Below are 20,899 nucleotides of genomic sequence, written 5' to 3' on the forward strand. Positions count from 1 at the left end.
TTTATTCAATTTAGGAGGATACTCTGGGTGACTCAGCATTAAGGCAGCTAAGAGAGGAATGAGTATCAAACCAAAATACCACTGAGAGACCAGGGAAAACAGAAATGGAGAGAAGACCATTGGGGTTGCTTTTTCAGTCCTGTAACCTCAGGAATGCAGGTGAGAATTTCAGGTGACTGGGGTTAGAGATAAAGGTAAGGGTGGAATCCCTGGTACAAAGGATCACAGCAGTGGTTCTCAATGTACAATTCCTAGACTAGCGGTGTCCGTATCACCTGGAAACTTATTTCTGCAAATTTTTGGGCCATGTCCTCGACCATCTGAATCAGAAACTCTAAAAATGGGGCTCAGCAATCTGTTTTATCAGGCCCTCTAAATGATTCTAATGGCTGCTAACCTTCTAATGGCTGCTAACCTATAACCTGTGTTACAGGAATGCATGGTGAGACTGTTGAGCCCTAGACCCCCAGGTGTTAAATTTAATTGTTGAAGAATCTCTAGACCTAGGGATATTCTCATAGGCTTCCTTATTTATGGTGGCAAACGGACGGCCTCTTCATTAGGGTGGTGTGTCTTGAGGGAGAAGTGTCAGCCTCACAGATCGCATGTTACTGTCCAGATCCATTGAGTCTTTGAAGGCTTTGGGGGTCATTTTCCCCCTAGGCCATTTTTTTGGGGGAGGTTTGTGATGAAGCCTTAAACCAGGGATGGCCAACAGATTTTACCTTTTGTGTTATATTTACTTAGGAATGATTATTTGGAATTCTGTATCAGCAATGTCTGCCATAGGCACAGCAGGCGAGTAGGGGCACACATATCATCCCTCCCATAAGCTTATATCAGGATTCCCACGACACAGGATATTTTTTGGAGGAAACAGAAGCCTAGAGAACAGAGAAAGGTGCTGAGGAGGTGCTGATGTGTGGGGAAGCATCTCACAATTTTTCCAGAGGCCTACCATGTTGTCTTCTAATATATGTTCCTGACACTTGACACCAACATGAATACCCACACTTTGGAAAAGTTCAAGGAAATGTAAGAAACTTTGGGATTTAAGAAAAGGGAGGAAAAACCTACTCTTGCTTATTAGAAATGTGAGAAATTGTATAGTTAGAGTCTGCTGTTCTCTTCTGGAATCTACTTCAGGCCTTTTGTTTTGCTATGGTACAGACATAGCATCCAAATGAGACTGTGGCCAGGAACAACCGTAACTGTTCTCATGCAGGTCTTCTGGGCTCCCCAAGATATGGCAGGACAGCCTTGTACCCAGGAAGTTTTGTGTACTCATCCACTTACATAAATATTTAAATTGGCTCATTGAGTGGTATTTCTTCATAGAAAGCCTGCTATCCTACTTATCATCCTAGTCAGGGGAGTTAAGTTGCTATACATATTTTTTTGCACTGTGGTAGCAAAATGACTATTTTAAAACAAAAATATTAGAGAATATGATGAAGAGTAATTAACTATGACACCTGGCATAAAGAAGAATCAAATAATGTTATATAAAGCATAAAATTTAGGCTTCCTTTGAGTTAGATGTGAACAAATGTTTTTCCCATTTAAACCTAAAAATCTGAATCAATGACAAGTCTTTGGGTTTATATGGAAGATCGTCCACTTAACTGGCGGTATAAATAATGAACCTGAGACATAACTGGAAAAAGCATAGAATTGGGGGACAGGAAAAGTGTGTTTTAGTCTTGGCTTTAGTGTTACTTTCATGTTCTTGGGCAAGTCCCTTAATTAATTAATTAATACAGTCCCTTAATTAACTAATTAAGTAATTAATACATGGTCTCAGTATCTGGATCTGGAAAATGGAGTGAGCGAAGTACTCTGTGAAGTCCCTTCTGGTTCTAGGATTTTAGTGATATGTTCTGGGTTTGTTATTTATTTGATCTGAACATGCCACTGTCCTGGACTCAATGGGTTGAGTTTCTAGGCTTGTGACTAGTTCTACTTTCTTTTCTTGGCAAGGAATGTTTATTCTCTGGGTCTAATTATCTGAACTGATGTCTGACTCTACATTCCCCTAAACTCTGCTCTATGAAATTCTACCTGTTGGGATAATTAAAAATAAAATGAAAAGTCCCACTCATTTCAAAGCGTCATCTAGGATGCTTGAAGTTTCTTTTATTTACTCCTTTGGCTTAAGGCATTCAAATCTTGCCTGTACATTAATTTATATTTCTTTGAGGCTGTACTGTTTGAAATGCCATTCTATTCTTAGAGGCTTACAATCTAACAAAGACATGATCTGAAAGGAGTCATATGATGGTAATACCTCCAGAGTTATTTTTTAGAAAGTAGTGACTACTGAAGGCAAAATGTTAAATGAAAGTAAACAAGTATGGTAAGAGATTGATTCCATTCTGGGATTCTAGGTTTGCATCTGTGGTTGGGACCTAAATGAATTACACACATATATTTTTTCCAATCCTGTGGGAAGTAAAGAAAAATTTGAATTCCCATTTGAAAAGAAATAGTCTTCTTTATTCCATATGTAATTCAAATTTATTTTCTCTCTCTTTCAAGTGGAGATGTTACCAAGCATGCTTTAGTGAATATGTAAGGTACACTCATGGAGAAAGTATCCAATAATTTATGTGTTACAGTGCTCAGGCGCCCATTATTCCTTTAGATGTGCCAAATGTACCAATCTTGCTGACATAGCATTTATTTGCTTAGGGAATCTTCATCCGGAGGGCAAAGTTAAGTTTCAGTCATGGCAACATTACATTCTTAATTAGTGGAATTCAAATGAGTGAGATGTCAGTGTATTTTGCTCATAAAAAGCAGTAGGTAGAAACCAGTGTAAAATGCTTAGCAGTCAACAGTCTTGAGAGGGTGCATGTGTGAATCTTATACTTTGTGTAAGTACTAGTATTCACTGTGTACCAGTACTTAAACACCACTGGAAACCAAGACTATTGAACCTTTTAGAGGGCATCATGCTAAGAATTAGATAGAGAATATCTTGTACTTTTAGCTAGGTTTTTAAGCATATAAAATGATCAGACTTCAATTTGTGTTAGGGAATCTGCCGAGCCATGGGGAGGAGTATAAAGATATAGATTAAGCCCAGGGCTTCGGAAATAGCCAGAGTACACTAGCAGGATTCTGAAAGAACTTGTGCACTTGTAAACTTGGCAGTCCTGTAGCTGTGAATGGTTGAACCACACCAGATGAACTGTTGAGAATGTTGAGAGAGCCAGGGAAAGAATTTGCTTATTTCTGCCGCCTGAAAGAGGGAAAAAATAATCCAAATGACAGACATCCAACAGGATGGTGGTTCAGTACTTGGAAAGCAGTGAGACTGAAAACCACCTGTGGTTGGTAATGGAAAGCAAACATCTTTCTTTCTTTCTTTTTTTTTTTTTTTAAGTACTATTTTGGGCTTTATACTTCAAGTGAAATGCCAGGGGCACAGAGGTGGACAGTTGCTTATGTGACATCAAGGGTGAGTCCTTATGACTCATACAGTTCAGGGTCCCCATGAATTAGAAAGAGTGAATGTACTGGACTCAATTCAAAGAACAGAAATTCAAAAGTATAATAGCTGGCTCAAGAAGACAGATTAAGAGGCCTAAATATGTTTGGCTTGGATGAAGGATGAAAAAAGGGACTATAATAGCCTTCTGCAGGTCCTTGAGGAGCTGAAACTCAAACTAAGTAAGGAGAGGAATTGTTTGGGGTGGTGTACAGAGGCAAGCTATGCCCAACATGACGAAATTGAGAAAAGGAAAACTCGGCCTGAATGTCAGGAAAATATTTCTTATACAACTTCTATAAATCTGCCAAGGGAAGTGGTAGAAGTCTTATTATTTGAAATCACTTTAATCTAGATTGGAGAAACCACTCATATTTTTACTCCTCCTTGACTTCACCTTTTTCTCTATTTGAAAAAATCTATGATTCTTTGTTCTACCAGTATTTGCAAGTTCTCTATCTTAGGTTTTCCCTGTGAAGGTCTTGAAGATATTTTATATTTATTCTTCATTTAAAAAATAATAAGAGTTAGAATCACTGGAAAAAAATCATCAAGATGCTTATTACATTTTTTCTCTTTTTAGAGTCCATTCCTTACATTGCTTTGTTCAAGCTTATTTGGTTACCGGCTTTAGTTTGTTTTTTACATTTCAAATGGAATTGCAATACAAGTAATTTTGATTGGATACTTCAAAGCACTTAAAAATAAAATGGAATTAAGACCTACACATGGCCAACAAGCACATGAAAAAATGCTCCACATCACTTGCCATCAGGGAAATACAAATCAAAACCACAATGAAATACAGTTAAGAATGGCTAAAATTAACAAGACAGGATACGATAAATATTGGTGACTATGTGGAGAAAGGGAAACCCTTTTGTACTGTTGGTGGGAATGCAAGCTGGTGCAGCCGCTCTGGAAAACAGTGTGGAGGTTCCTCAAGAAGTTAAAAATAGAGCTACCTTATGACCCAACAATTGCACTACTGGATATTTACCCCAAAGATACAGAGGTAGTGAGACTACGGGATACCTGCACCCCAATGTTCATAGCAGCTATGTCCACAATAGCCAAACTGTGGAAGGAGCCATGATGTCTTTCGACAGATGAATGGATAAAAAAGATGTGGTATATATACACAATGGTATATTAGTCAGTCACTAGAAGGAATGAACTCCTATCATTTACTTTCATATGGATGGAACTGGAGGTTATTATGCTGAGTGAAGTAAGTCAATTGGAGAGAGATAATTATCATATGGTTTCACTCATATGTAGAATATAAGAAATAGTGAAAGGGACCATAAGGGAAAGGAGGTGAACTGAATGGGAAAAAATTAGAGAGGAAGACAAACCACGAGAGACTCAACTCTGGGATATGAAGAGTTGCAGAAGGGGAGGTGGTTGACGAGATGGGGTAACTGGGCAATGGGCATTAAGGAGAGCACATGATGAGATGAGCACTAGGTGTTATACTATATGCTGGCAAATTAAATTTAAATAAAAAAATAAAATGGAATTATATTTAGAATCAATAACAAAAGGGAACTTAGAAAATGCATCAATATGTGGAAATTAACATATCCCTAAGTAATTGATGAGTCAAAAAAGAAATCTTGAGAAATTAGAAAATAATTTGAGATGAATGAAAATGAAAACAACATAGCAAAATTTGTAAGATGCAGCTAACACAGGGCTTAGGGAAAATTTACTCCTGTAAATGCCTATATAAGAGAAGAGGGGCGCCTGGGTGGCTCAGTTGGTTGAGTGTCCAACTCTTGATCATGGCTTAGGTCTTGACCTCAGGGTAATAAATTCAAGCCCTTTGTTGGGCTCCACGCTGGGTATAGAGCTTACTGAAAAAGAAGAAGAAGGAAGAAGAAGAAGAAGAAGAAGAAGAAGAAGAAGAAGAAGAAGAAGAAGAAGAAGAAAGATCTCAAGTCAATAACCTAACTTCTCTCTTAAGAAATTAGAAAAAGAAAAGTGAACTAAACCTAAAACAAGTGGAAGGAAGCAAGTAACAAAGATTTGAATGGAAATAAGTAAAATAGAGAATGGAAAACAGAAAAATCAAGGCAGCCAAAAGTTAGACTTCCAAAAAGATCTACAAAATTGATAAAAATTTAGATAGATGGACGAAGAAAAAAAAGAGAGAGAGAAGACACAAATTACTAAAGTCAGGAATAATAGAGGGAAATCACTACTGATCTTACAAAAATGACGAGGATTACAAGGAATACTTGGAACTACTGAATACCAACAAATTAGGTCATTGAGATGAAATGGACAAATTCTCTGAAGACACAAAGTACTGAAACCATCTCAAGAAGAAATAGACCATTGACAGATGAATGGATAAAGAAGATGTGATACACACACACACACACACACAATGGAATACCACTCAGCCACCAAGAAACCTGAAATCTTGCCATTTGCAACAATGTGGGTGGACCTAGAGAGTATTATGCTAAGTGAAATAAGTCAGAGAAAGACAATTATCATATGATCTGAATCATATGTAGAATTTAAGAAACAAAACAGAGGATCACAGAGGAAGAAAGGAAAAAATAAAACAAGACAAAATCAGAGAGAGAGACAAAACATAAGAAACTCTTAATTATGGGACCCCTGGGTGGCTCAGTGGTTGAGTGTCTGCCTTTGGCTCAGGGCGTGATCCTGGAGTCCCGGGGTCGAATCCCACATTGAGCTCCCTGCATGGAGCCTGTTTCTCCCTCTGCCTGTGTCTCTGCCTCTCTCTCTCTGTGTCTCTCATGAATAAATAAATAAAATCTTTAAAAAAAGAGACTCAATCATAGGAAAAAATTTGAAGGTCTCTGGAGAAGAGGGGAGTGGGGGATGGATGGGGTAACAAGCTGATGGACATTAAGGAGGGCATATGATGTAATGAGTACTGGGTATTATATAAGACTGATGGGCAACCCCGGGTGGCTTGGCGGTTTAGCGCCGCCTTCAGCCCGGGGTGTGATCCTGGCGTCCTGGGATCGAGTCCCACGTCAGGCTCCCCGCATGGAGCCTGCTTCTCTCTCTGCCTCTCTCGTGCGCTCGCTCTGTATCTCTCACGAATAAATAAAATCTTAAAAAAAAAAAAGACTGATGAACCACTGACCTCTACCGCTGAAACCAATAATTCATTATATGTTAATTAATTGAATTTAAATTAAAAATATATAAAATGAGCATATATGTAAAATATATATGCATAAATATTAAACTTTCACTGGGGAAATGAAACTTTCATTGGGGACTACAGCTCTAAGGGGGCAGAGGCCATTATAATACTAATACCTACAACAGGTCTGATGTGGTATGGATAGTCATTAGGTAATTGTCAAATCCGTGAATAAATGATGTGATTACAGGAAGAGTAAACAATGATTGAATTGGGGGAAAAAAGAAGAAATAGAAATTTGAATAAACTTATTATAAGTAGAGAGATTGATTTAGTAATAAAACAACTTCCCAAAAGAAAAGTCCAGAATCAGATGGCTATACTGTTGAATTCTATCAAACATTTAAAGAATAATTAACACCTATCATTCACAAATACTTCCAAAAACTGGAAGAGAAAGGATTACTTCCTAACTCACCCTATGAGATAAGCATTACAAAACAAACCAGATAAAGATACCACAAGAAAAGAAAACTACTTATGAGTATAGACACAAAAGGTCAGAAACAGAACAAGAATGTCCACTCTCATTACTTCTATTTGACATTGTACTAGATGGTAATTAAGCAAAAAACAGAAATAAAAAGGTATCCAGATAATAAAGGAATGGCAAAACTATTTCTATTTGCAGACAGTAGTCTTGTATATAGAAAATCTTAAGAAATCCACTTAAAAAGAGGAAAAAAGACTAGTAGAAATAAACAAGTTTAACAAGTTGCAGGATATAAGATCAATATACAAAAACCAAGTGTATTTCTATACATTAACAATAAACATTCTAAAAATAAGAGTAAGAAAATAATTTAATCTATAATAACATCAAAAGAATAGGATACTTAGGTCTAAATTTAACAAGAAGGTACAAAATTTGTACACTGAAAACTATAAAACATATTGAAAAAATGCAAGATCTAAATAAATGGAAATACATCCCATAATCATGGATTAGAATACCTAATAGTGTCAAGATGACAGTACTTTCCAAAATGGCTACAGATTCAATGCAATCCGTATCAGAAATTTAGCTAGGTTTTTTTTCCCCCCAGAAATTGATAAACTGATTCTAAAATTTTGTATGGAAATGTAAGAGAGCCAGAATGGCTAAAACAATCTTGAAAAAGAGAAGCAGAGTTAGAGAACTCACAATTCATAATTTCAAAACTTACTACAAAGTACAGTAAAAGTTCTGGTATAAAGATAGACACCTATGGAATGGAGAGTATAAAAATATGCCCTTACATTTATGGTCAATTGATCCTTGACAAGGAGCCAAGACTATTTGAGAGGGAGGAGAAAACCATAACACAGAGAACACAAACAACTGAAAAAGAAGATGAAGAAAATGGATACATTAAACTACATTAAGGTTAAAAACTTTTTTTATGACAAACAATAGCATCAAAAAACGTAAAAGATGACCCAAAGAATGGGAGAAAATATTTAAAATATATAAAGAAACAGTGATGTATTATAATTCCTTGTTTAGTTGTTAGTATCCATGGCTGGACTGCAGCTCTAGGAGGGCAGAGGCCATTATAATACTAGCACCTACAACAGGTCTGATATGGTATGGATAGTCATTAGGTAACTGTCAAATCAGTGAATAAATGATGTGAGAACAGGAAGAGTAAACAATGACTCAAGACTGCAAGATTAGGGAATAAGGAGGTAATGGAAAAAAATGGGTAGGGGCATCTATTTGTGGGAGAAAATGATGGACATCCACGGGCTAATTTCAGACAACAGGTGGGTACTCTAAGGCGGTACCCTCCATGCCTCCTGTTTAGCACTGACTCCAATGTGGAAAATGTCCTAGCCCTGCTTACATTACCTATGCACTCCCAAGGACTCAGATGTATGTTTTCCCCAAAGGCAGCATATAATTTTGAGAATTGTGATCATTTTTTCCGTGTTCTTTTGAAGGCTGTAAAATAATTTTAGATGCAATAGTAATTCTAGGTCCTTGCTTATTCTTGACCTTTGAAGTTTGATTCAAAACATCACACACCTCCCAACCCAGATGTTGGCAAGTTAATGATATATTGCTGCAGGAAAAAGCTTGGTCCTGTTTGTATAAGGAGCTGGAAATCTTTGGTAATGTTATCTTACCTCGATTTTCTTTTTTGAGGATAAAACTGAAATAAACTTTTGTTAGTATAAAGGCAAAAGATAAAAGAATTAGGAAAAATAATGAAGCTTCCTAATGTTTATGGTATGGAGCATTGTCAAGCAATTGGCATGAGAACTCTTCAAACCCATTGTGACTCTTCTAGCTCAAGAATACAGAGGATAATTTCCAGCTAAGTGCATCCAAAGTCTTTTTTTAGAGCTTGAGTTCCTTTTACCCATTTCCTATATCTAGCCTTCATCCTTGGTTTCTAAATGATAGGATTCACAGAGAAATAATTACTAAAGCTGACCCGCCAACTGCTCAAAAACTCTTCAGCTTTTTAACTGGCAAAATCAACTTTAAGAAGAAAATGTCTTTATAGGTAAGCAGTCAGCAAATCTAGCCAATGCCATTTGGTACTTCTTATGTAGGTCATAGTGATTTGGGTATATTTCTTGAGATTCTCTACTGAGTGGTAAGTATCTTGAGGATATGCGACAGATATCCTTCTTGGGCTCCAGTACAATGTTTTACATTAACTAAATGATTAATAAGTATCTGTGATATGGATAAATCAATCACCTTTCTGGTGCTGGGCACCTTTCTGGTGCTGGTTAGTGGTTAGTGTGCAGTGCTGGGCATGTACAACTCAGTGAATACTAGTGAATTAATGTAATGACATTGTCTCCTAATACCTCCCTAATATTCATTTTTCTGGGGAAGGGCAGCTAATCATGCCCCTGAGAGTCCTAGGCACCTGCTCCTTGTCTCCTTAGGCAGGCATGTTGTCTCCAGGCATGGACAATGCTGGGCCTTGAAGCATTATTAGTTTCCCTGAGTTAGTGGAGAATCTGGTTCAAAGAGGTTGTGAGACCACACCTGAGTTTCTATGACACATTGGTGGCCGAGTGGAGGCCAGAAACCTCCCTGACCAAAGAGCTGACCTCTTGGAAGCAGTTAACAAACAGCCAGTTTTTAATGAGCAGACATTTTCTTGTGTGAAACTTGGCCTTTATCTTTTTTTTTTTTTTTTCAGTTTTCTAAATTGGAAGATTTTTCTTCTTTTTTCCTTTCACTGGCTTCACATGGGAACCTCTGCTTATAAACTCTCTGTTCTTTTTAATAATAGTTTTCCAGTAAGGTTTCTTCATCCTGGAGAATCCAAAAACCCACACTATATTCTATTTAGTGCTCCTGTCATCTTCCCCTTACCTTGCTCAATGTTAAACTGCAAATTGCCATGCTGTTTCATCGGGGCGATTGAAGATACCCTCTTTCCATAATAGCCTAATGCTTTCTCCTCCGCTCTGTGATCCTTTATGTATGGCTCCTTCAAACTCGCAGAAAACCTTACTGGCTCTAAAATATATTTCTATGTGTGTATGTTCTCAGTAATGAAGTTCTTTTGACTGGGAACTATTATGAGAAAAGCTTCCCCCCTGATTATACATTGATGTTTATAATAAGCTCCCAATATCATCACACCCCAGCTTCTCTATACAGCAACATAATGACGAGACACATCGGCACATCGGTATAATCACTGCCCTAAACTGAAAATATGTTCATGTAGTATTTTCTTGTGCTCTGTTTCCCAGAAAGTGCCAGAGCAGCAGCCAGTGCAGCAGCCAGCTACCTGCAGTGACTGGCAAGGTGTACTCAGCTGCCTTACCAGCCAGATGCCAAGTTCTGTCTGCCCTGGTTCAATAATAGCGTCTGGGTGGCAAGGTGGCCTCCTGTTGATGTACAAACTGCCACAGGCCCTTGAAGTGTTCCTGGAAGCCTGGACTAGGGCTGGCTGCTAACCACCCCCTCCACAGAAGGAGTGGACTACCCCAGCCTCTTCCCTAGGATGTCTGTGTGGTCAAATTCTCTTTTAGTGTTGAATGTCTGCTCCTTTTGGCAACTTCTGTGTCTAACCTGGAGCACCTTGGTTCTTCTCTTGGTGCTCTACCATCCTCTCATGCAGAAACATCCTTTAAATCAGAGCCCGTACTTCCCTATCTCTGCCTTGTGCAGAGAACAATTGGAGCCCAAGTCCACCAGTCAAGTGGCTTTGGGAAGGCAGATGGCTCTACTACATTTTTGGTACAGAATGTGCTGAAGGGTCTAAACTGGCCCTGGTGAATGCCAAATCAGCATGAGTAGTCTAAGTTTTTCATTGGGTTATGGTGATTTCTCATGCTTAGTAGATACTCAAGAGAAATATTTCTGTTAAGTTCCTTTGCAAGCAGGGACTCATCCAGGCAAGAAGTTCTCCATTGAATAAATGGTAAATGAGGCTGTCTCATAATTTCTACCACCGTTAAACTTTATGTTGGGAGATTGGGCAAAAAATAATAGGAAGTCTAGTTCTATACTTTAGTTCAAAGTATAAAGCTTTGAAGCAAGTGACCAAGTTTGAATCCTGTTTCTATGCTTACAAAAATAATATAATGATAATGATATAATATAGTAATAATATACATAATAATCAAAGACTAATATATAAATAATGTAGATAATCATAATCTTTGAGAGCACTATATTTGAAGATCTAATGTAAAAATGTGTGAAATGCACTTCACATAGCCTTTAACAGAAAATTAATACTACTCAATGCTTTAAGACTATTTTTTTCTGGCTCCTTTGCAAGTCCCCAGAATGGATCTGTGTCTACATTCTTCAATGTTACTGGCAGTTAGGATGGATGGCAGAAGAGTCTTAAGTAAGTTGGTTTGAGGTTGAACTGCCTTGCTTGAGTGGCTGCATAGGCCCATCTTACTGTTGTGTAACTTAAATTTTTCAGCCTCAACCTCGATGACAGGTTTGTGTAACATGCTGCAAGTCCCCCTATAATTATGGTTAGATGAAAGGAATATATGGGATAATGATATGACTTTTCCCCACCCCTTGCTCAACACTGTGGTAGAGAAGGAAGAGGCCTCTTGAGAAAGCACTTTCAGAATGGCAAGAGCATGTGTGTTGGCTTGTCTTAGAACACAGCATTCTTGGATTCCACTACTGGTGGACTTGGTCAGGCCTCTTGGGCTGAGGTTCACTACAGGAGACAGAATTCAATGCTATGCAAGCAAGTGCGATTCATGGCCACTGAAGATTTTGCAGAAACGTTAATGTTTGTGGAGTCCTCTAAAGTTCATATTTTCCATGCATCTGGAAATTCCAGTTACCAAAATTGAATTGTTCGCTCTTTATAATTTCCATTCCTTTATTTGGTAGCTAGTCTGGGACTGCTCTTAATTAAGAACTCATACCTTCCTTCCAAATTTCTTCTTCACCAATCTTCATTTTACTAACAAACTGTGGGGGTTCCTGGATTTTTTGTTGAAATCGGAGAGTTTAAGTATCTGTGCATTCTCTATCACAGTCTGGTGGTGATGCAGCCACCATTTCCTTTCCTTTCATGCACTTCACGAGTAACACTTTTAAGTATAAACGAAGCCCACATTAGAACTTCTCAATTGATGTGCACACAAATCACTTGTGGGCTTCATTAAATTGCTGATTCAAGATTTAGGAGGCCTGGGACTGTTCTGAGATTTTGCATTTCTAGTAAGCTTCCAGGTGATTACCATGCTACTGGAGCACAGATTAAAAGCTTATGTATAACTTCATCCCAAATTATACACAAGGTTCTGTAGGGATTCAACTCTCCAAACATTTACTGAGACTTTCAGCAAATTTGGCTATTTTTTTTTCCCCCTCTGTATCCTTAGGTGGAAGTTTTGGATCATTTTATCTTTTGGCAATACTCAATACTGTAGATTTATGAAGCCCTACCTTAGTTCTATTTCCTTTGATTAGTTTATCTTATGTTAATATTTATTATCCACTTAGAATTTCAGTCCTTGTATATGTAGCTGTTGCTGTGACAAATAATATGCATATAAATAGAAATGTATAGTCAGCTGCAGTGACTCTCTTGGGGTTGTTTTACTTTTGCTGACCTTTGGATATTGAGTTTCCTTTTGTTGATTTCATCATCAGATTCATGGCCTTGTCAAACTCAGTGATATGTTCCACCTATCAGACATCATTGAAATGTCCACTACTGTCACTTTCCCAGATAATTCTAACCTGCATGAAAATTGCTCAATCTTTTTTGTCATCTGCCCCATTGTTTAGTAGGCATACAAAAGCCAGCTAGAATTTCTTTGGCTATCTTGTGTGATGAACAATGGACAAACAAACCCAGACAACATAGTTAAAAACATCTCACCACTTCCTCTTTTTGAAAACTGGAAGTACATCTAAGACCACACAGGAGATGGAAAATTTAGGATATACCTATTTGGAATTGAATGAAGTCATCTACAATTTAGCAAACATCAAATCTTTTGGTTAGAAGTGCAAAACATTGGCCATGCTTTCCTGACTCTTCCTCTTCTCCTGGTTGTCTATTCGTAATTCTCACTTCATAAGTACTCTACTAAATTATCTAAAATTAATAACTCAAGCAATTAAAAGTAGTTCACTAAATTATTAGGCTATTTGAGAATTTTCTTTTTTCCGAATGTAGGTAGGTCTTTATTGCTATAAACTTGCCTTTTAGAACTGAGTTTCTTCATTCCATATTTTGGTATGCATGGCTGGGTTTCCACTTCTGTTTGTTTCAAGATATTTTTTGATTTTCCTTTTTCATTTCTTATTTGACCCATTCGTTGTTCAGACGTGTGTTATTTAATTTCCAAGTATTTATGAAATTTCCAGTTTTCTTCTTGGTATTGATTTCTAGTTTCATATGATTGTGACTGGGAAAGATATGCATGATTGCAGTCTTTTAAAGTTTTCTAAGACTTGTTTTGTGTTATAGCATATTATCTATCCTGGAGAATGTTTCATGTGCATTTGGGGAGAATGTGTAATCTGCTGCTATTGGATGGAATGTCTCATGTAGATCCATTTGGTAGAAAGTGTAATTCAGGGGTGCCTGGCCTGGATGGCTCAGTCGGTTAAGTGTCTGCCTTCAGCTCAGGTCATGATCCTGGGGTCCTGGGATTGAGCCCTGCACTGGGCTCCCTGCTCAGTGGGGAGCCTGCTCTCCTCTGCCCATCCCCTGACTCATGTTCTCTCTCTCTCTTTGTCTCTCTGTCTCTTGATCTCAAATAAATAAGTAAAATCTTAAAAAAAGGAGAAAGAATAATTCAAGTTCAATTCAATATTTCCTAATGGATTTTCTGTCTGGATGATCTAGCCATTGTTGAAGGTGGGATACTGATATCCTCTACCTGTACTGTATTGTTGCCTGTTTCTCCCTTCAGATTTGTTGGTATTTACCTAGTATTTTTAGGCACTCCAAATTTGGGTGCATACATATTTATGAATGTTACATCCTCTTGATAAATTTTATCATTATATTGCTTTCTTTGTCTCTTGCTACAGTCTGATTTAAAGTCAATTTTGTTATCTCTAAGTGCAGCTAAGTATAGCTACTCCTGCTCTCAAATGTTCTTATTTGTATGGAATATATTTTTCTGTCCCTTTATCTTGAGGCTATGTGTGTTCTTAAAGCTGAAGTGAATCTCTTACAGACAGCATATAGTTGGGTCTTGTGTGTGTGTGTGTGCTTAAATCCATTCAGCCATTCTTATGCCTTTTGCTTGGAGAATTTAATTCATTTATGTTTAATTATTGATAGATAGGGACTTACTAATGCAATCTTGTTTTCTTACTGTTTTGTAGTTCATTGTTCCTTTCTTCCTCTCTTGTTGTATTCCTTTGTGAATCAATGATTTTCTGTAATGGTGTATACTTTGATTCCCTCTTTTTCATCCTTCATATATCTACTATAAATGTTTGTTTTGAGGTCACCAGAGGCTTATGTAAAACATAGATATAACAATCTATTTTAAGCTAATAACTTTGATCACATACAAAAACTCCATCCTTTCAGTCCCCTGCCCATTTTGTGTTTTTGATGCCACAATTTACATCTTTTTATGTTTTTTATCCATTAACAAATTATTGTAGATATAATTATTTTTAATAATTTTGACTTTTCACCTCTAAACTGGACTAAAGTGATCAATACACTGTCAGAGTATTATGAATTTGACTATATACCTATCAGTGTATTTTATATTTTCATGTTACTAATTAGTTCCCTTTTATTTCAGCTTAAAGAACTCCTTTCAGCTTTTTTTGTGAGGCAAGTCTAGTGGTGATTAACTCTCTCAATTTCTGTTCATTTGGGAAAGTCTTTCTCTCGCCTTCATTTCTGAAGGACAACTTTGTTGGGTAAAGCATTTTTGGTTGGCAGTCATTCTTTCAGCCCTTTAGATATATTGTCTCATCCTCCCCTGGCCTGCAAGGTTTCTGCTGAGAAATGTACTGATAGCCTACGAGGTTTCCTTACATGTGAAGAATTTATTCTTTTCCTTTGCTGCTTTCAAAATTCTCTCTTTGTGTTTGATTTTAGACAGTTATTATAATGTGTCTCAGAGGATATTTCTTTATATTGTATCTATGTAGGGACTTATGAGCTTCATAAACTTGGATGTCTAAATCTTTCTTCAGATTTCTGCACTGAAACTTCCAAGATTCTGACTTAGTAGTTCTGAGGATGGCAATGGTCAGTTTTCTTTGCTGATTCCTCTTCTTCTCTCTGATTAGAGTGTCCTCAGGCTCAGATGTCTTTTCTTTACCAGCTATGCTCACTCTCTAGGTGATTTTATCTAGGCTCAGAGATTTAAATACCATGTCCACACTGATGATTTCTGTATTTCTATCTCCAGCGTGCTCCTTTCCTTCAACTCCAGACTAATGCATTAATCATCTATCCACATCTCAAACTTAATATGTCTTGATTCTCTTCCAAATCTGTTTCCCCCCTCCCTGCAGTCTTTCCCATCTCAGAAAATGTAGCTACATGCTTTCAGTAGGTCAGGTCAAATGTCTTTCTCTCTCATGCCTCACATAATACCTGCCAGGAAATTATCAATTTTTAAAATATATCACAAATCTTATTGCTCTTCATCGTGGTCACTTCTCTATCTGGATCAAAATCACTATCATGTCTCTCCTGGATGATGGCAATAGTCTCCTGATCGATCTCTCTGCTGCTCCATTCACCATCAGTCCTCTGACCTCCCCTCCCATCACCTTCTTTCTTACTCCCTCCACTCCTGCCATATTAGTTCCTAGCTCTTCCTGAAAAATATACCAAATATATTTTACCCAGGGATTTCACACCAGCTGATCTCTCTGAGAAGGCTCTCTTTTGAGATATTTGCACACCACACTCTCTTACTTCTTTCAGGTCTATGCTTAAATGTGATCTAGCAGAGAGAGGCAGTCCTGACCAACCCATATAGAATAATGATAACTCTACAGCCTGACTTTATTTATTTCCATAGTAGTCATCCCTACCTTAGAGGTTTACATTTTTATTTGTTTATTATTTGGATTCTCCCATAAGAATATAAGCTTTAGGAAAGAATGACTTTTTAATGCTATCACTGAATAGGCACTCAATGAATATTTGTAGAATGAATGAAAGAAGGAGAAGTATATTTCCCTGCAATAATTTTCTAAGCATAGTGTCATATTTCCAACTAGAAATTTATTGAGGTCATACACCCTATCTTGCTCATTTCAGTGTCTAATATAGTTGCACCAGGCATCCAATAAACATTGTTGAGTGAATGAATAATTGTAGTGTAGAGGAAATACCACAGACTTTAGAGAAAGGGAGCTAAGCTCAAATTCTGGCTTCGCCTTGGATTAATCATGTGACTTAAGCTAAATTATTAAGTCTTTCTGAGTCATAACTTCCTCATAAAGAAATAAAATTTCCATTTTCATATGATTATTTCAAGGATAAAATAAGATAACATATTTAAACTTCATAACATAGGGCCTTAGCCATATTAGGAACTCAATATATTGATGTTGATGTTCCTCAACCTGACCAATACTAATCAATCCTGACCTTTTATCTTCTTTCCTCTTCATTATATTTACTTTCCACTTCACAGATTCTTTAAAATCAATGAAAGGTACTAATCCAAGCTTTGGCAGCTCTACTCCTCACTGTCCCAAGTTCCTGAAGCAGAGATTAGTGGAAATCCTAGATTTACCCCAAAGACTCAAGTAAAGAGGATAAATGGCCATAAATTCACACTTTGGAGGAGCTTATAAATAGGTAGAATATATTCAGAATCCATCTACTGCCACCTCTACCTTTGTCTCTCCCTGGGTTAATGCAACTGGTTTCCTTGCTTTTGCCCTTGTGCTAACTTCACTCTAATTACAAGGTGCTTGTTGCTGTTCCTGGAGCATATTATCATGCATAGTCCATCCCCAGGACCTTTGCACATGCTATTTCCTCTGACTGGAATGCTCTTTCCTAAAATATTCATAGCACTCATGCTCTCACTTCAGATCTTTGCTCAAAAAAATCACCCTTACTAAAAAGTCTTCCTTGGACCCCTTTTTGTCAATTTCAATGCTTCCATCCTTGGAAGACATATGACCTTTCCCTACTTTATTATTTTTTCGATAATGTCATATCATCATTGGACAAACTGTATCATTCCAGCTTAGAACATAGGCTCTATGAGGATGGGGATTTTTGTTTGTTTTGTTTTCCCCCTCACCCCTAGTGGCTGGCATGTAGTAGGTGATTAAAAAATGTTTATTACGTGAATTGATAAATGAAAAATGAATGAATAGGGGAAGAGAGTTGGATGGGGTGGCCTGGGTGTCCAGGTGTGAGTGTGACTTGGAAGGAAGAGGGGCAGATTTAGAATCCAACATCTGCTTCTGTGTCCTCAGGCTTGGCTGGCTCAGAGGTGGCTCAGCTCCTGTCACCTGGCCCACTGACAGCTGACACCATAACAAAGCAATGTACTGGAATGAGTCAGGTTCTGGAATGCTGGAAGGCCTCCACATGTCAGGATGACCTTAAAAAAGGGGATCCATGGTCCTTTGTTACAATTCTCCCCAAGTGATTAACTCAAGGCCAGAGACCCTCTCCGTATCGTCCCCAGCTCTCAAGGAACAGATATGAAAAATGGTGGGTTTTCCAGAAACATCTTACTGGTAAAGCAGAATTGACTTTGTTTTCTGTCTTTCTGGATTATGCTTTTGCTGGCTTGAAGGAGGCAATTGGCTATGTAGGTTAAAATGTTCCTTTAAGTGTCTACAATATGTCAGAAAGTGAAGAAAAGAATTAATTAAGCAAAGTAGAACTTGGAAAGTGATTTGACTGTAGTTAGTCATCATCTTTAACCTTGGTGTTTTCATTATGCTCAGAAAGCACACTTCTATGGGTCACTCTGTCTTGTGGTGGCTCACTCTTTATGCCTAACCCCAAAGGATATGGGCAGTTGGCTTAGTTCAGCACTGTTGGACTGCTTCTTTCCTTTGGAGAGTGGGCTGGAAAACTTCTATGGTCTCAGAGGTGCCCCTGGGGGTGAGAAAGATGAATCAAATTGCAAGCAAAAAACACAAAGAGAGATGGGGTGGAGTTGAGGAAGAATCACTTCTTAATTTAACCTGACTTTCCCTTACCCTGAAAGAAAGTCTTGTGTGTGTTTTTGGAATAAGTAGCAGCTGAATCTCCTCTGGGATTTTAGGCCCCATTGGGCAGTCTCTCCCTCTGTAGGCCCAACCTCTGCTAGAAGCCCTTTTGCTGGCCCAGCTCCCACTGAATGGACACTGGGAAAATCACCTCCCACTATTGACCCTACAGCCCAAGGAGTGGTGGCATCTTCCTGCTTTTGCTTATCTTGGGGAAGTCTTGCTATTCTTTGTTTGGATTCTTAGCTATTCCATCATCTATGTAACCAGTTTCTCTGTACTTTTGTTTGAAAGCTACATAAAACATAATGGGTTATGTTTTCTTGACTGCGCTCTTGCTGGTCTGCTCAGCTCAAACTGTTTTTAAATTTTGTAAAGATAGGACTACTTATCACATTGCTTTTGAGTTTCAAAAAAAAAATTTACAAAGCTGAAAATATTGACCTTGATCTGTAAAGATATATATAGTTATCTAGTTATGTCTTTGTTTAATATTTTTATATCACTCTATGGGTTTCCTGAATACAGGCATTGGGTAATTGATCTTCTGTTGTAGGTTGAAAAACTAGAGAGCGTGTGAATGGTTTTGTACTTAATTTCCCACTGTGTTATCAAATGTCTGCTACCAACCAGACATACAGGTTTTTAAAATTGCATTTAACTTTTCTGAGCCTTAATTTCTTCATTTATAGAGAAAGAAAGTTGTATCTGAGGGATCATTTAAAAAACTATAATTTAGCCTCAAAACTCACTTTTTCTTGGTATTTTTTTAAATTGGAGCTTGATTTGCCAACATATAGTATAACACCCAGTTCTCATTCCATCAAGTGCCCCCCTCAGTGCCCGTCCCCCAGTCACCTGTAGCCCCCCATCCAACTCCCCTTCCATTACCCCCTGTTCATTTCAAAACTCACTTTTAAAGTATAATCTGACCTGAATTCTCAACATATAAAGTAGGAGATCCTAAACTCACCTCCTGACCTCCAGATGACCTTTTGTTTGTAATAGCAGACCTTGTCTTTTACAGCAGGCCTGAGTTACCACTACTCAACCCTGAAGTACAAAATGATTGAATAAAGAGTGCTCAGATTCTGCTCTGACCACATTTCATTTTATGCTTCTTGAAAGAATCCAGTGATTTTATTTTTCAGAATTTTGCCAGTTTTAAAACTAAGATATTAAAAAACCTAACATTTTTAAAAAAGATTTTATTTATTTATTCATGAGAGACACAGAGAGAAGGCAGAAACTTAGGCAGAGGGAGAAGCAGGCTCCCCGCAGGGAGTCCGATGCGAGACTCAATCCCGGAACCCCAGGATCACACCCTGAGCCAAAAGAAGGCAGATGCTCAACTGCTGAGGCGTCCCATAAAACCTAACGTTTTTAAGCTTGATTTTTACCCATCTTAATTAATTTACTTATCTTCAAGAAAAACACTTTTTAGCCCGATTTTACTTATCTTTATTTATCTTACTGTGAAGGAGAAAAACCCATGTTTCCTTGGAAAAACTAAGGTTTTGTTGGAAAAAAAAAGTGTCAATAGAAAAATCTCTTATTAAAGGAAATAAAATTGGATCTGCACTCCTAAAAGGATATTCAAATTTCCTAAATGCAGTATCCCATGGACATTGTCAGGGCCTGCCTGACCCCCTAAACCTTGCACTCTTCCTCATTCTAAGACAACGTCTTAGCCTTACTCTTCTCTCTCTTGGACTCTGGATAAATCTTATCCTGGATGGGACTTTCAGGGGCTCTAGCTCAATACTCCCATGACTTAAACTCAAGCTATTGTTGCCGGAACTCTGCCTTTGGCTTTGTTCCCAGTTTAGTGTGTCCCAGACACCAAGCTCCTCTTAAACTCAATATTGAAGAAAAATCCACCTGCTTCCCTGTGCCTGGCTTCCAGTCTTGATTACATGCTGAGAGTCCCAGCCCTACCAGGCCCGCTTGCCAATTCCTCCCCAGGACTGGGCGCTGCATCCTGCTCAAAGCCCTCTCTAATGCTGATTAGTTTCAATCAGAATCTCAAAATAAATCCCATTTCCAGACTTTGCCATGCACTCTACACCTGCCAAGGCACCCGGTTAGGTCTTGCTGACAAGACCTCCTCATGGACTTCTTTCTTAAAGAAATCAGTTGTCTGTTATCCTTTTGGGTACCCTGAATATTATGCCAGCCTGAGCTCCCTCTTACTCCCCAAAGTGGTCTGTTTCTTCATTACTTGTGCCCAGTTCCAGGTCCTATTCCATTAGGGTCCCTAAGGTTCTATCCCAGGTAAACTTTCCATGCTACTCTGGGTCAGGAGCTAGTATTGGTTACATGAGACCTTTTGCCTATCACAAAATGCAAATCTTTCTGATTCCAAATAATCTTATTTTCCTCTCCACATTATCATGCTTCTGTTGAATAAATAGTTATTGAATACCAGGTGCTAGAGTATATGAAGATTAATAAATAAGTGGCATTTTGGAACTCACAATCTAGTAAGGAAGAGATTTTAAACAAATAATTGTAATGCACTATAATAATGATGTAAGTTGTTCCTAGAGCACAGAAGAAAGAAGTCCAAATATTGAGG

The sequence above is a fragment of the Canis lupus genome, chromosome 8 (genome assembly GCF_011100685.1).
Source record: "Canis lupus familiaris isolate Mischka breed German Shepherd chromosome 8, alternate assembly UU_Cfam_GSD_1.0, whole genome shotgun sequence".
NCBI classification, from domain to species: Eukaryota; Metazoa; Chordata; class Mammalia; order Carnivora; family Canidae; genus Canis; species Canis lupus.